This window comes from Ranitomeya imitator, chromosome 5 (genome assembly GCF_032444005.1).
Source record: "Ranitomeya imitator isolate aRanImi1 chromosome 5, aRanImi1.pri, whole genome shotgun sequence".
NCBI classification, from domain to species: domain Eukaryota; kingdom Metazoa; phylum Chordata; class Amphibia; order Anura; family Dendrobatidae; genus Ranitomeya; species Ranitomeya imitator.
The window spans coordinates 668,068,958-668,085,454 of NC_091286.1; the positions used below are offsets into that span (position 1 = coordinate 668,068,958).

General features: G+C 37.8%; 1 protein-coding gene across 4 annotated transcripts in view; it reads right to left on the reverse strand.

Annotated features, from left to right (window-relative positions):
* LOC138638736 (cytochrome P450 2B4-like) overlaps positions 1 to 16,497 on the reverse strand; it is a 509,280-nt gene that overhangs the window by 375,888 nt on the left and 116,895 nt on the right. The gene's annotated exons all lie outside the window — the stretch shown is intronic.

Sequence of the window (16,497 nt, forward strand, 5' to 3'; positions counted from 1 at the left end):
ACTGGCACACAAGCAGAAAGGCCAATATTAAACTCCCAATGTTTTTTTTTTGTTCCAGGGAGAATTTAGATACCAAATTAAAAAAAAAAACACTAGGCTTTCTATGGCCCACTATTTAAGAGAGATGGCACACTCAGGTCTGGCACACAAGCAGAAAGGCCAATATTAATCTCCCACTGTTTTTTTTATTTTTCAGGGAGAATTTAGATACCAAATTAAAAAAAAAAACCCTAGGCTTTCTATGGCCCACTATTTAAGAGAGATGGCACACTCAGGACTGGCTCACAAGCAGAAAGGCCAATATTAATCTCCCACTGTTTTTTTTTTCAGGGAGAATTTAGATACCAAATTAAAAAAAAAACCCTAGGCTTTCTATTGCCCACTATTTAAGAGAGATGGCACACTCAGGACTGGCACACAAGCAGAAAGGCCAATATTAATCTCCCACTGTTTTTTTTTTCAGGGAGAATTTAGATACCAAATTTAAAAAAAAACATTAGGCTATCTATGGCCCACTATTTAAGAGAGATGGCACACTCAGGACTGGCACACAAGCAGAAAGGCCAATATTAATCTCCCACTGTTTTTTTTTTGTTCCAGGGAGAATTTAGATACCAAATTTAAAAAAAAAGCACTGGGCTTTCTATGGCCCACTATTTAAGAGAGATGGCACACTCAGGACTGGCACACAAGCAGAAAGGCCAATATTAATCTCCCACAGTTTTTTTTTTGTTACAGGGAGAATTTAGATACCAAATTAAAAAAAAACACTAGGCTTTCTATTACCCACTATATAAGAGAGATGGCACACTCAGGACTGGCTCACAAGCAGAAAGGCCAATATTAATCTCCCACTGTTTTTTTTTTCAGGGAGAATTTAGATACCAAATAAAAAAAAAACACTAGGCTTTCTATTGCCCACTATTTAAGAGAGATGGCACACTCAGGACTGGCACACAAGCAGAAAGGCCAATATTAATCTCCCACTGTTCTTTTTTTCAGGGAGAATTTAGATACCAAATTTAAAAAAAAACAACACTAGGCTTTCTATGGCCCACTATTTAAGAGAGATGGCACACTCAAGACTGGCACACAAGCAGAAAGGCCAATATTAATCTCCCACTGTTTTTTTTTCAGGGAGAATTTAGATACCAAATTTAAAAAAAAAAAAAAAACACGGGGCTTTCTATGGCCCACTATTTAAGAGAGATGTCACACTCAGGACTGGCACACAAGCAGAAAGGCCAATATTAAACTCCCAATGTTTTTTTTTTGTTCCAGGGAGAATTTAGATACCAAATTAAAAAAAAAAACACTAGGCTTTCTATGGCCCACTATTTAAGAGAGATGGCACACTCAGGTCTGGCACACAAGCAGAAAGGCCAATATTAATCTCCCACTGTTTTTTTTATTTTTCAGGGAGAATTTAGATACCAAATTAAAAAAAAAAACCCTAGGCTTTCTATGGCCCACTATTTAAGAGAGATGGCACACTCAGGACTGGCTCACAAGCAGAAAGGCCAATATTAATCTCCCACTGTTTTTTTTTTCAGGGAGAATTTAGATACCAAATTAAAAAAAAAACCCTAGGCTTTCTATTGCCCACTATTTAAGAGAGATGGCACACTCAGGACTGGCACACAAGCAGAAAGGCCAATATTAATCTCCCACTGTTTTTTTTTTCAGGGAGAATTTAGATACCAAATTTAAAAAAAAACATTAGGCTATCTATGGCCCACTATTTAAGAGAGATGGCACACTCAGGACTGGCACACAAGCAGAAAGGCCAATATTAATCTCCCACTGTTTTTTTTTTGTTCCAGGGAGAATTTAGATACCAAATTTAAAAAAAAAGCACTGGGCTTTCTATGGCCCACTATTTAAGAGAGATGGCACACTCAGGACTGGCACACAAGCAGAAAGGCCAATATTAATCTCCCACAGTTTTTTTTTTGTTACAGGGAGAATTTAGATACCAAATTAAAAAAAAACACTAGGCTTTCTATTACCCACTATATAAGAGAGATGGCACACTCAGGACTGGCTCACAAGCAGAAAGGCCAATATTAATCTCCCACTGTTTTTTTTTTCAGGGAGAATTTAGATACCAAATAAAAAAAAAACACTAGGCTTTCTATTGCCCACTATTTAAGAGAGATGGCACACTCAGGACTGGCACACAAGCAGAAAGGCCAATATTAATCTCCCACTGTTTTTTTTTTGTTCCAGGGAAAATTTAGATACCAAATTTAAAAAAAAAAACACGGGGCTTTCTATGGCCCACTATTTAAGAGAGATGGCACACTCAGGACTGGCACACAAGCAGAAAGGCCAATATTAATCTCCCACAGTTTTTTTTTGTTCCAGGGAGAATTTAGATACCAAATTTAAAAAAAAAACACGGGGCTTTCTATGGCCCACTATTTAAGAGAGATGGCACACTCAGGACTGGCTCACAAGCAGAAAGGCCAATATTAATCTCCCACTGTTTTTTTTTTCAGGGAGAATTTAGATACCAAATAAAAAAAAAACACTAGGCTTTCTATTGCCCACTATTTAAGAGAGATGGCACACTCAGGACTGGCACACAAGCAGAAAGGCCAATATTAATCTCCCACTGTTTTTTTTTTCAGGGAGAATTTAGATACCAAATTTAAAAAAAAAACACTAGACTTTCTATGGCCCACTATTTAAGAGAGATGTCACACTCAGGACTGGCACACAAGCAGAAAGGCCAATATTAATCTCCCACTGTTTTTTTTTCAGGGAGAATTTAGATACCAAATTTAAAAGAAAACACTAGGCTTTCTATGGCCCACTATTTAAGAGAGATGGCACACTCAGGACTGGCACACAAGCAGAAAGGCCAATATTAATCTCCCACTGTTTCTTTTTTTTCAGGGAGAATTTAGATACCAAATTTAAAAAAAAAAAAACACTAGGCTTTCTATGGCCCACTATTTAAGAGAGATGGCACACTCAAGACTGGCACACAAGCAGAAAGGCCAATATTAATATCCCACTGTTCTTTTTTTCAGGGAGAATTTAGATACCAAATTTTAAAAAAAACAACACTAGGCTTTCTATGGCCCACTATTTAAGAGAGATGGCACACTCAAGACTGGCACACAAGCAGAAAGGCCAATATTAATCTCCCACTGTTTTTTTTTCAGGGAGAATTTAGATACCAAATTTAAAAAAAAAAAAAAACACGGGGCTTTCTATGGCCCACTATTTAAGAGAGATGGCACACTCAGGACTGGCACACAAGCAGAAAGGCCAATATTAAACTCCCACTGTTTTTTTTTGTTCCAGGGATAATTTAGATACCAAATTTAAAAAAAAAACACTAGGCTTTCTATGGCCCACTTTTTTAGAGAGATGGCACACTCAGGACTGGCACACAAGCAGAAAGGCCTATATTAATCTCCCACTGTTTTTTTTTTGTTCCACGGAGAATTTAGATAAAAAAATTAAAAAAAAAAAACACTAGGCATTCTATGGCCCACTATTTGAAAAAGATGGCACACTCAGGACTGGCACACAAGCAGAAAGGCCAATATTAAACTCCTAATGTTTTTTTTGTTCCAGGGAGAATTTAGATACCAAATTTAAAAAAAAACACTAGGCTTTCTATGGCCCACTATTTAAGAGAGATGGCACACTCAGGACTGGCACACAAGCAGAAAGGCCAATTTTAATCTCCCAATGTTTTTTTTTTGTTCCAGGGAGAATTTAGATACCAAATTTAAAAATAAACATTAGGCTTTCTATGGCCCACTATTTAAGAGAGATGGCACACTCAGGACTGGCACACAAGCAGAAAGGCCAATATTAATCTCCCACAGTTTTTTTTTGTTCCAGGGAGAATTTAGATACCAAATTAAAAAAAAACACTAGGCTTTCTATTGCCCACTATTTAAGAGAGATGGCACACTCAGGACTGGCACACAAGCAGAAAGGCCAATATTAATCTCCCACTGTTTTTTTTTTCAGGGAGAATTTAGATACCAAATTTAAAAAAAAAACACTAGGCTTTCTATGGCCCACTATTTAAGAGAGATGGCACACTCAGGACTGGCACACAAGCAGAAAGGCCAATATTAATCTCCCACTGTTTTTTTTTTCAGGGAGAATTTAGATACCAAATAAAAAAAAAAACACTAGGCTTTCTATGGCCCACTATTTAAGAGAGATGGCACACTCAGGACTGGCACACAAGCAGAAATGCCAATATTAATCTCCCACTGTTCTTTTTTTTCAGGGAGAATTTAGATACCAAATTTAAAAAAAAACAACAGTAGGCTTTCTATGGCCCACTATTTAAGAGAGATGGCACACTCAGGACTGGCAAACAAGCAGAAAGGCCAATATTAATCTCCCACTGTTTTTTTTTCAGGGAGAATTTAGATACCAAATTTAAAAAAAAAACACTAGGCTTTCTATGGCCCACTATTTAAGAGAGATGGCACACTCAGGACTGGCACACAAGCCGAAAGGCCAATATTAATCTCCCACTGTTTTTTTTTTCAGGGAGAATTTAGATACCAAATTGAAAAAAAAAACACTAGGCTTTCTATGGCCCATTATTTAAGAGAGATGGCACACTCAGGACTGGCACACAAGCAGAAAGGCCAATATTAATCTCCCACTGTTCTTTTTTTCAGGGAGAATTTAGATACCAAATTTAAAAAAAAACAACACTAGGCTTTCTATGGCCCACTATTTAAGAGAGATGGCACACTCAAGACTGGCACACAAGCAGAAAGGCCAATATTAATCTCCCACTGTTTTTTTTTCAGGGAGAATTTAGATACCAAATTTAAAAAAAAAAAAAACACGGGGCTTTCTATGGCCCACTATTTAAGAGAGATGGCACACTCAGGACTGGCACACAAGCAGAAAGGCCAATATTAAACTCCCACTGTTTTTTTTTTGTTCCAGGGAGAATTTAGATACCAAATTTAAAAAAAAAAAACACTAGGCTTTCAATGGCCCACTATTTAAGAAAGATGGCACACTCAGGACTGGCACACAAGCAGAAAGGCCAATATTAATCTCCCACAGTTTTTTTTTTGTTCCAGGGAGAATTTAGATACCAAATAAAAAAAAAACACTAGGCTTTCTATTGCCCACTATTTAAGAGAGATGGCACACTCAGGACTGGCACACAAGCAGAAAGGCCAATAATAATCTCCCACTGTTTTTTTTTTCAGGGAGAATTTAGATACCAAATTAAAAAAAAAACAACAGTAGGCTTTCTATGGCCCACTATTTAAGAGAGATGGCACACTCAGGACTGGCACACAAGCAGAAAGGCCAATATTAATCTCCCACTGTTTTTTTTTTTCAAGGAGAATTTAGATACCAAATTTAAAAAAAAACACTAGGCTTTCTATGGCCCACTATTTAAGAGAGATGGCACACTCAGGACTGGCACACAAGCAGAAAGGCCAATTTTAATCTCCCAATGTTTTTTTTGTTCCAGGGAGAATTTAGATACCAAATTTAAAAAAAAACACTAGACTTTCTATGGCCCACTATTTAAGAGAGATGGCACACTCAGGACTGGCACACAAGCAGAAAGGCCAATTTTAATCTCCCAATGTTTTTTTTTTGTTCCAGGGAGAATTTAGATACCAAATAAAAAAAAAACACTAGGCTTTCTATGGCCCACTATTTAAGAGAGATGGCACACTCAGGACTGGCACACAAGCAGAAAAGCCAATATTAATCTCCCACTGTTTTTTTTATTTTTCAGGGAGAATTTAGATACCAAATTTAAAAAAAACCCTAGGCTTTCTATGGCCCACTATTTAAGAGAGATGGCACACTCAGGACTGGCTCACAAGCAGAAAGGCCAATATTAATCTCCCACTGTTTTTTTTTTTCAGGGAGAATTTAGATACCAAATTAAAAAAAAAAACACTAGGCTTTCTATTGCCCACTATTTAAGAGAGATGGCACACTCAGGACTGGCACACAAGCAGAAAGGCCAATATTAATCTCCCACTGTTTTTTTTTTTCAGGGAGAATTTAGATACCAAATTTAAAAAAAAAACACGGGGCTTTCTATGGCCCACTATTTAAGAGAGATGGCACACTCAAGACTGGCACACAAGCAGAAAGGCCAATATTAATCTCCCACTGTTTTTTTTTCAGGGAGAATTTAGATACCAAATTTAAAAAAAAAAACACGGGGCTTTCTATGGCCCACTATTTAAGAGAGATGGCACACTCAGGACTGGCACACAAGCAGAAAGGCCAATATTAAACTCCCACTGTTTTTTTTTGTTCCAGGGATAATTTAGATACCAAATTTAAAAAAAAAAACACTAGGCTTTCTATGGCCCACTTTTTTAGAGAGATGGCACACTCAGGACTGGCACACAAGCAGAAAGGCCTATATTAATCTCCCACTGTTTTTTTTTGTTCCAGGGAGAATTTAGATAAAAAAATTTTAAAAAAAAAACACTAGGCATTCTATGGCCCACTGTTTGAGAAAGATGGCACACTCAGGACTGGCACACAAGCAGAAAGGCCAATATTAATCTCCCACTGTTTTTTTTGTTCCAGGGAGAATTTAGATACCAAATTTAAAAAAAAAAACACTAGGCTTTCTGTGGCCCACTATTTAAGAGAGATGGCACACTCAGGACTGGAACACAAGCAGAAAGGCAAATATTAATCTCCCACTGTTTTTTTTTGTTCCAGGGAGAATTTAGATACCAAATTAAAAAAAAAAAACACTCGGCTTTCTATGGCCCACTATTTAAGAGAGATGGCACACTCAGGACTGGCACACAAGCAGAAAGGCCAATTTTAATCTCCCAATGTTTTTTTTTTTTGTTCCAGGGAGAATTTAGATACCAAATAAAAAAAAAACACTAGGCTTTCTATGGCCCACTATTTAAGAGAGATGGCACACTCAGGACTGGCACACAAGCAGAAAAGCCAATATTAATCTCCCACTGTTTTTTTTATTTTTCAGGGAGAATTTAGATACCAAATTAAAAAAAAACCCTAGGCTTTCTATGGCCCACTATTTAAGAGAGATGGCACACTCAGGACTGGCTCACAAGCAGAAAGGCCAATATTAATCTCCCACTGTTTTTTTTTTCAGGGAGAATTTAGATACCAAATTAAAAAAAAAACCACTAGGCTTTCTATTGCCCACTATTTAAGAGAGATGGCACACTCAGGACTGTCACACAAGCAGAAAGGCCAATATTAATCTCCCACTGTTTTTTTTTTCAGGGAGAATTTAGATACCAAATTTAAAAAAAAAATTAGGCTATCTATGGCCCACTATTTAAGAGAGATGGCACACTCAGGACTGGCACACAAGCAGAAAGGCCAATATTAATCTCCCACAGTTTTTTTTTTGTTCCAGGGAGAATTTAGATACCAAATTAAAAAAAAACACTAGGCTTTCTATTGCCCACTATTTAAGAGAGATGGCACACTCAGGACTGGCACACAAGCAGAAAGGCCAATAATAATCTCCCACTGTTTTTTTTTTCAGGGAGAATTTAGATACCAAATTTAAAAAAAAACAACAGTAGGCTTTCTATGGCCCACTATTTAAGAGAGATGGCACATTCAGGACTGGCACACAAGCAGAAAGGCCAATATTAATCTCCCACTGTTTTTTTTTTCAAGGAGAATTTAGATACCAAATTTAAAAAAAAACACTAGGCTTTCTATGGCCCACTATTTAAGAGAGATGGCACACTCAGGACTGGCACACAAGCAGAAAGGCCAATTTTAATCTCCCAATGTTTTTTTTGTTCCAGGGAGAATTTAGATACCAAATTTAAAAAAAACCACTAGGCTTTCTATGGCCCACTATTTAAGAGAGATGGCACACTCAGGACTGGCACACAAGCAGAAAGGCCAATTTTAATCTCCCAATGTTTTTTTTTGTTCCAGGGAGAATTTAGATACCAAATAAAAAAAAAACACTAGGCTTTCTATGGCCCACTATTTAAGAGAGATGGCACACTCAGGACTGGCACACAAGCAGAAAAGCCAATATTAATCTCCCACTGTTTTTTTTATTTTTCAGGGAGAATTTAGATACCAAATTTAAAAAAAACCCTAGGCTTTCTATGGCCCACTATTTAAGAGAGATGGCACACTCAGGACTGGCTCACAAGCAGAAAGGCCAATATTAATCTCCCACTGTTTTTTTTTTTCAGGGAGAATTTAGATACCAAATTAAAAAAAAAAACCACTAGGCTTTCTATTGCCCACTATTTAAGAGAGATGGCACACTCAGGACTGGCACACAAGCAGAAAGGCCAATATTAATCTCCCACTGTTTTTTTTTTTCAGGGAGAATTTAGATACCAAATTTAAAAAAAAAAACACGGAACTTTCTATGGCCCACTATTTAAGAGAGATGGCACACTCAAGACTGGCACACAAGCAGAAAGGCCAATATTAATCTCCCACTGTTTTTTTTTCAGGGAGAATTTAGATACCAAATTTTAAAAAAAAAACACGGGGCTTTCTATGGCCCACTATTTAAGAGAGATGGCACACTCAGGACTGGCACACAAGCAGAAAGGCCAATATTAAACTCCCACTGTTTTTTTTTGTTCCAGGGATAATTTAGATACCAAATTTAAAAAAAAAACACTAGGCTTTCTATGGCCCACTTTTTTAGAGAGATGGCACACTCAGGACTGGCACACAAGCAGAAAGGCCTATATTAATCTCCCACTGTTTTTTTTTTGTTCCAGGGAGAATTTAGATAAAAAAAATTTAAAAAAAAAACACTAGGCATTCTATGGCCCACTATTTGAGAAAGATGGCACACTCAGGACTGGCACACAAGCAGAAAGGCCAATATTAATCTCCCACTGTTTTTTTTGTTCCAGGGAGAATTTAGATACCAAATTAAAAAAAAAAAACACTCGGCTTTCTATGGCCCACTATTTAAGAGAGATGGCACACTCAGGACTGGAACACAAGCAGAAAGGCAAATGTTAATCTCCCACTGTTTTTTTTTGTTCCAGGGAGAATTTAGATACCAAATTAAAAAAAAAAAACACTCGGCTTTCTATGGCCCACTATTTAAGAGAGATGGCACACTCAGGACTGGCACACAAGCAGAAAGGCCAATTTTAATCTCCCAATGTTTTTTTTGTTCCAGGGAGAATTTAGATACCAAATTTTAAAAAAACACTAGGCTTTCTATGGCCCACTATTTAAGAGAGATGGCACACTCAGGACTGGCACACAAGCAGAAAGGCCAATTTTAATCTCCCAATGTTTTTTTTTTGTTCCAGGGAGAATTTAGATACCAAATAAAAAAAAAACACTAGGCTTTCTATGGCCCACTATTTAAGAGAGATGGCACACTCAGGACTGGCACACAAGCAGAAAAGCCAATATTAATCTCCCACTGTTTTTTTTATTTTTCAGGGAGAATTTAGATACCAAATTAAAAAAAAACCCTAGGCTTTCTATGGCCCACTATTTAAGAGAGATGGCACACTCAGGACTGGCTCACAAGCAGAAAGGCCAATATTAATCTCCCACTGTTTTTTTTTTCAGGGAGAATTTAGATACCAAATTAAAAAAAAACCACTAGGCTTTCTATTGCCCACTATTTAAGAGAGATGGCACACTCAGGACTGTCACACAAGCAGAAAGGCCAATATTAATCTCCCACTGTTTTTTTTTTCAGGGAGAATTTAGATACCAAATTTAAAAAAAAACAACAGTAGGCTTTCTATGGCCCACTATTTAAGAGAGATGGCACACTCAGGACTGGCACACAAGCAGAAAGGCCAATATTAACCCCTTACCGGCATCGGACGTACTATACCGTCCGATGCCGGCTCCCCTGCTTTGATGCAGGGCTCCGCGGTGAGCCCGCACCAAAGCCAGGACATGTCAGCTGTTTTGAACAGCTGACATGTGCCCGTAATAGGCGCGGGCAGAATCGTGATCTGCCCGCACCTATTAACTAGTTAAATGCCGCTGTCAAACGCAGACAGCGGCATTTAACTACCGCTTCCGGCCGGGCGGCCGGAAATGACGTCATCGCCGACCCCCGTCACATGTCCGGGGGTCGGCGATGCGTCTCCATTGTAGCCATAGAGGTCCTTGAGACCTCTATGGTTACTGATTGCCCGTCGCTGTGAGCGCCACCCTGTGGTCGGCGCTCACAGCACACGTGCAATTCTGCTACATAGCAGCGATCAGCAGATCGCTGCTATGTAGCAGAGCCGATCGGCTTGTGCCTGCTTCTAGCCTCTCATGGAGGCTATTGAAGCATGGCAAAAGTTAAAAAAAAAGTTTAAAAAAATGTGAAAAAAATAAAAAAAACATAAAAGTTTAAATCACCCCCCTTTCGCCCCAATCAAAATAAATCAATAAAAAAAATATCAAATCTACGCATATTTGGTATCGCCGCGCTCAGAATTGCCCGATCTATCAAATAAAAAAAAGTATTAACCTGATCGCTAAACAGCGTAGCGGGAAAAAAACTCGAAACGCCAGAATTACGTTTTTTTGGTCGCCGCGACATTGCATTAAAATGCAATAACGGGCGATCAAAAGAACGTATCTGCACCGAAATGCTATCATTAAAAACATCATCTCGGCACGCAAAAAATAAGCCCTCAACCGACCCCAGATCACGAAAAATGGAGACGCTACGAGTATCGGAAAATGGCGCAATTTTTTTTTTTTTTTTGTTAGCAAAGTTTGGAATTTTTTTTCACCACTTAGATAAAAAATAACCTAGTCATGTTTGGTGTCTATGAACTCGTAATGACCTGGAGAATCATAATGGCAAATCATTTTTAGCATTTAGTGAACCTAGCAAAAAAGCCAAACAAAAAACCAATGTGGGATTGCACTTTTTTTGCAATTTCACCGCACTTGGAATTTTTTTCCCGTTTTCTAGTACAAGACATGCTAAAACCAATGATGTCGTTCAAAAGTACAACTCGTCCCGCAAAAAATAAGCCCTCACATGGCCAAATTGACGGAAAAATAAAAAAGTTATGGCTCTGGGAAGGAGGGGAGCGAAAAACGAACACGGAAAAACGAAAAATCCCCTGGTCATGAAGGGGTTAATCTCCCACTGTTTTTTTTTTTCAGGGAGAATTTAGATACCAAATTTAAAAAAAAAAACACTAGGCTTTCGATGGCCCACTATTTAAGAGAGATGGCACACTCAGGACTGGCACACAAGCAGAAAGGCCAATTTTAATCTCCCAATGTTTTTTTTTTGTTCCAGGGAGAATTTAGATACCAAATTAAAAAAAAAAACACTCGGCTTTCTATGGCCCACTATTTAAGAGAGATGGCACACTCAGGACTGGCACACAAGCAGAAAGGCCAATTTTAATCTCCCAATGTTTTTTTTGTTCCAGGGAGAATTTAGATACCAAATTTAAAAAAAAACACTAGGCTTTCTATGGCCCACTATTTAAGAGAGATGGCACATTCAGGACTGGCACACAAGCAGAAAGGCCAATTTTAATCTCCCAATGTTTTTTTTTTGTTCCAGGGAGAATTTAGATACCAAATAAAAAAAAAACACTAGGCTTTCTATGGCCCACTATTTAAGAGAGATGGCACACTCAGGACTGGCACACAAGCAGAAAAGCCAACATTAATCTCCCACTGTTTTTTTTTATTTTTCAGGGAGAATTTAGATACCAAATTAAAAAAAAACCCTAGGCTTTCTATGGCCCACTATTTAAGAGAGATGGCACACTCAGGACTGGCACACAAGCAGAAAGGCCAATATTAATCTCCCACTGTTTTTTTTTCAGGGAGAATTTAGATACCAAATTTAAAAAAAAAATTAGGCTATCTATGGCCCACTATTTAAGAGAGATGGCACACTCAGGACTGGCACACAAGCAGAAAGGCCAATAATAATCTCCCACTGTTTTTTTTTTTCAGGGAGAATTTAGATACCAAATTAAAACAAAAACACTAGGCTTTCTATTGCCCACTATTTAAGAGAGATGGCACACTCAGGACTGGCACACAAGCAGAAAGGCCAATATTAATCTCCCACTGTTTTTTTTTTCAGGGAGAATTTAGATACCAAATTAAAAAAAAAACACTAGGCTTTCTATGGCCCACTATTTAAGAGAGATGGCACACTCAGGACTGGCACACAAGCAGAAAGGCCAATATTAATCTCCCACTGTTTTTTTTTCAGGGAGAATTTAGATACCAAATTAAAAAAAAAAAAAACACGGGGCTTTCTATGGCCCACTATTTAAGAGAGATGGCACACTCAGGACTGGCACACAAGCAGAAAGGCCAATATTAATCTCCCACTGTTTTTTTTATTTTTCAGGGAGAATTTAGATACCAAATTTAAAAAAAAAAAACCCTAGGCTTTCTATGGCCCACTATTTAAGAGAGATGGCACACTCAGGACTGGCACATAAGCAGAAAGGTCAATATTAATCTCCCACTGTTTTTTTTTTCAGGGAGAATTTAGATACCAAATAAAAAAAAACACTAGGCTTTCTATGGCCCACTATTTAAGAGAGATGGCACACTCAGGACTGGCTCACAAGCAGAAAGGCCAATATTAATCTCCCACTGGTTTTTTTTTTCAGGGAGAATTTAGATACCAAATTAAAAAAAAAAAACACTAGGCTTTCTATTGCCCACTATGTAAGAGAGATGGCACACTCAGGACTGGCTCACAAGCAGAAAGGCCAATATTAATCTCCCACTGTTTTTTTTTTTCAGGGAGAATTTAGATACCAAATTAAAAAAAAAACCACTAGGCTTTCTATTGCCCACTATTTAAGAGAGATTGCACACTCAGGACTGGCACACAAACAAAAAGGCCAATATTAATCTCCCACTGTTTTTTTTTTCAGGGAGAATTTAGATACCAAATTTAAAAAAAAAATTAGGCTATCTATGGCCCACTATTTAAGAGAGATGGCACACTCAGGACTGGCACACAAGCAGAAAGGCCAATAATAATCTCCCACTGTTTTTTTTTTTCAGGGAGAATTTAGATACCAAATTAAAACAAAAACACTAGGCTTTCTATTGCCCACTATTTAAGAGAGATGGCACACTCAGGACTGGCACACAAGCAGAAAGGCCAATATTAATCTCCCACTGTTTTTTTTTTCAGGGAGAATTTAGATACCAAATTAAAAAAAAAACACTAGGCTTTCTATGGCCCACTATTTAAGAGAGATGGCACACTCAGGACTGGCACACAAGCAGAAAGGCCAATATTAATCTCCCACTGTTTTTTTTTCAGGGAGAATTTAGATACCAAATTTAAAAAAAAAAAAACACGGGGCTTTCTATGGCCCACTATTTAAGAGAGATGGCACACTCAGGACTGGCACACAAGCAGAAAGGCCAATATTAATCTCCCACTGTTTTTTTTATTTTTCAGGGAGAATTTAGATACCAAATTTAAAAAAAAAAAAACCCTAGGCTTTCAATGGCCCACTATTTAAGAGAGATGGCACACTCAGGACTGGCACACAAGCAGAAAGGTCAATATTAATCTCCCACTGTTTTTTTTTTCAGGGAGAATTTAGATACCAAATAAAAAAAACACTAGGCTTTCTATGGCCCACTATTTAAGAGAGATGGCACACTCAGGACTGGCTCACAAGCAGAAAGGCCAATATTAATCTCCCACTGGTTTTTTTTTTCAGGGAGAATTTAGATACCAAATTAAAAAAAAAAACACTAGGCTTTCTATTGCCCACTATTTAAGAGAGATGGCACACTCAGGACTGGCACACAAGCAGAAAGGCCAATATTAATCTCCCACTGTTTTTTTTTCAGGGAGAATTTAGATACCAAATTTAAAAATAAACATTAGGCTATCTATGGCCAACTATTTAAGAGAGATGGCACACTCAGGACTGGCACACAAGCAGAAAGGCCAATATTAATCTCCCACTGTTTTTTTTTTGTTTCAGGGAGAATTTAGATACCAAATTTAAAAAAAAAAACACGGGGCTTTCTATGGCCCACTATTTAAGAGAGATGGCACACTCAGGACTGGCACACAAGCAGGAAGGCCAATATTAATCTCCCACAGTTTTTTTTTGTTCCAGGGAGAATTTAGATACCAAATTTAAAAAAACACTAGGCTTTCTATTGCCCACTATTTAAGAGAGATGGCACACTCAGGACTGGCACACAAGCAGAAAGGCCAATATTAATCTCCCACTGTTTTTTTTTTCAGGGAGAATTTAGATACCAAATTTTAAAAAAAAAACACTAGGCTTTCTATGGCCCACTATTTAAGAGAGATGGCACACTCAGGACTGGCACACAAGCAGAAAGGCCAATATTAATCTCCCACTGTTTTTTTTTTCAGGGAGAATTTAGATACCAAATTAAAAAAAAAAACACTAGGCTTTCTATGGCCCACTATTTAAGAGAGATGGCACACTCAGGACTGGCACACAAGCAGAAAGGCCAATATTAATCTCCCACTGTTCTTTTTTTCAGGGAGAATTTAGATACCAAATTTAAAAAAAAACAACACTTGGCTTTCTATGGCCCACTATTTAAGAGAGATGGCACACTCAAGACTGGCACACAAGCAGAAAGGCCAATATTAATCTCCCACTGTTTTTTTTTCAGGGAGAATTTAGATACCAAACTTAAAAAAAAAAAAAACACGGGGCTTTCTATGGCCCACTATTTAAGAGAGATGGCACACTCAGGACTGGCACACAAGCAGAAAGGCCAATATTAAACTCCCACTGTTTTTTTTTTGTTCCAGGGAGAATTTAGATACCAAATTTAAAAAAAAAAACACTAGGCTTTCTATGGCCCACTATTTAAGAGAGATGGCACACTCAGGACTGGCACACAAGCAGAAAGGCCTATATTAATCTCCCACTGTTTTTTTTTTGTTCCAGGGAGAATTTAGATACCAAATTAAAAAAAAAAACACTAGGCATTCTATGGCCCACTATTTGAGAAAGATGGCACACTCAGGACTGGCACACAAGCAGAAAGGCCAATATTAATCTCCCACTGTTTTTTTTTTGTTCCAGGGAGAATTTAGATACCAAATTTAAAAAAAAAAACACTAGGCTTTCTGTGGCCCACTATTTAAGAGAGATGGCACACTCAGGACTGGAACACAAGCAGAAAAGCCAATATTAATCTCCCACTGTTTTTTTTATTTTTCAGGGAGAATTTAGATACCAAATTAAAAAAAAACCCTAGGCTTTCTATGGCCCACTATTTAAGAGAGATGGCACACTCAGGACTGGCTCACAAGCAGAAAGGCCAATATTAATCTCCCACTGTTTTTTTTTTTCAGGGAGAATTTAGATACCAAATTAAAAAAAAAACCACTAGGCTTTCTATTGCCCACTATTTAAGAGAGATGGCACACTCAGGACTGTCACACAAGCAGAAAGGCCAATATTAATCTCCCACTGTTTTTTTTTCAGGGAGAATTTAGATACCAAATTTAAAAAAAAAATTAGGCTATCTATGGCCCACTATTTAAGAGAGATGGCACACTCAGGACTGGCACACAAGCAGAAAGGCCAATATTAATCTCCCACAGTTTTTTTTTTGTTCCAGGGAGAATTTAGATACCAAATTAAAAAAAAACACTAGGCTTTCTATTGCCCACTATTTAAGAGAGATGGCACACTCAGGACTGGCACACAAGCAGAAAGGCCAATAATAATCTCCCACTGTTTTTTTTTCAGGGAGAATTTAGATACCAAATTTAAAAAAAAACAACAGTAGGCTTTCTATGGCCCACTATTTAAGAGAGATGGCACACTCAGAACTGGCACACAAGCAGAAAGGCCAATATTAATCTCCCACTGTTTTTTTTTTTCAGGGAGAATTTAGATACCAAATTTAAAAAAAAAACACTAGGCTTTCTATGGCCCACTATTTAAGAGAGATGGCACACTCAGGACTGGCACACAAGCAGAAAGGCCAATTTTAATCTCCCAATGTTTTTTTTTTGTTCCAGGGAGAATTTAGATACCAAATTAAAAAAAAAAACACTCGGCTTTCTATGGCCCACTATTTAAGAGAGATGGCACACTCAGGACTGGCACACAAGCAGAAAGGCCAATTTTAATCTCCCAATGTTTTTTTTGTTCCAGGGAGAATTTAGATACCAAATTTAAAAAAAAACACTAGGCTTTCTATGGCCCACTATTTAAGAGAGATGGCACACTCAGGACTGGCACACAAGCAGAAAGGCCAATTTTAATCTCCCAATGTTTTTTTTTGTTCCAGGGAGAATTTAGATACCAAATAAAAAAAAAACACTAGGCTTTCTATGGCCCACTATTTAAGAGAGATGGCACACTCAGGACTGGCACACAAGCAGAAAAGGCAATATTAATCTCCCACTGTTTTTTTTATTTTTCAGGGAGAATTTAGATACCAAATTTAAAAAAAAAATTAGGCTATCTATGGCCCACTATTTAAGAGAGATGGCACACTCAGGACTGGCACACAAGCAGA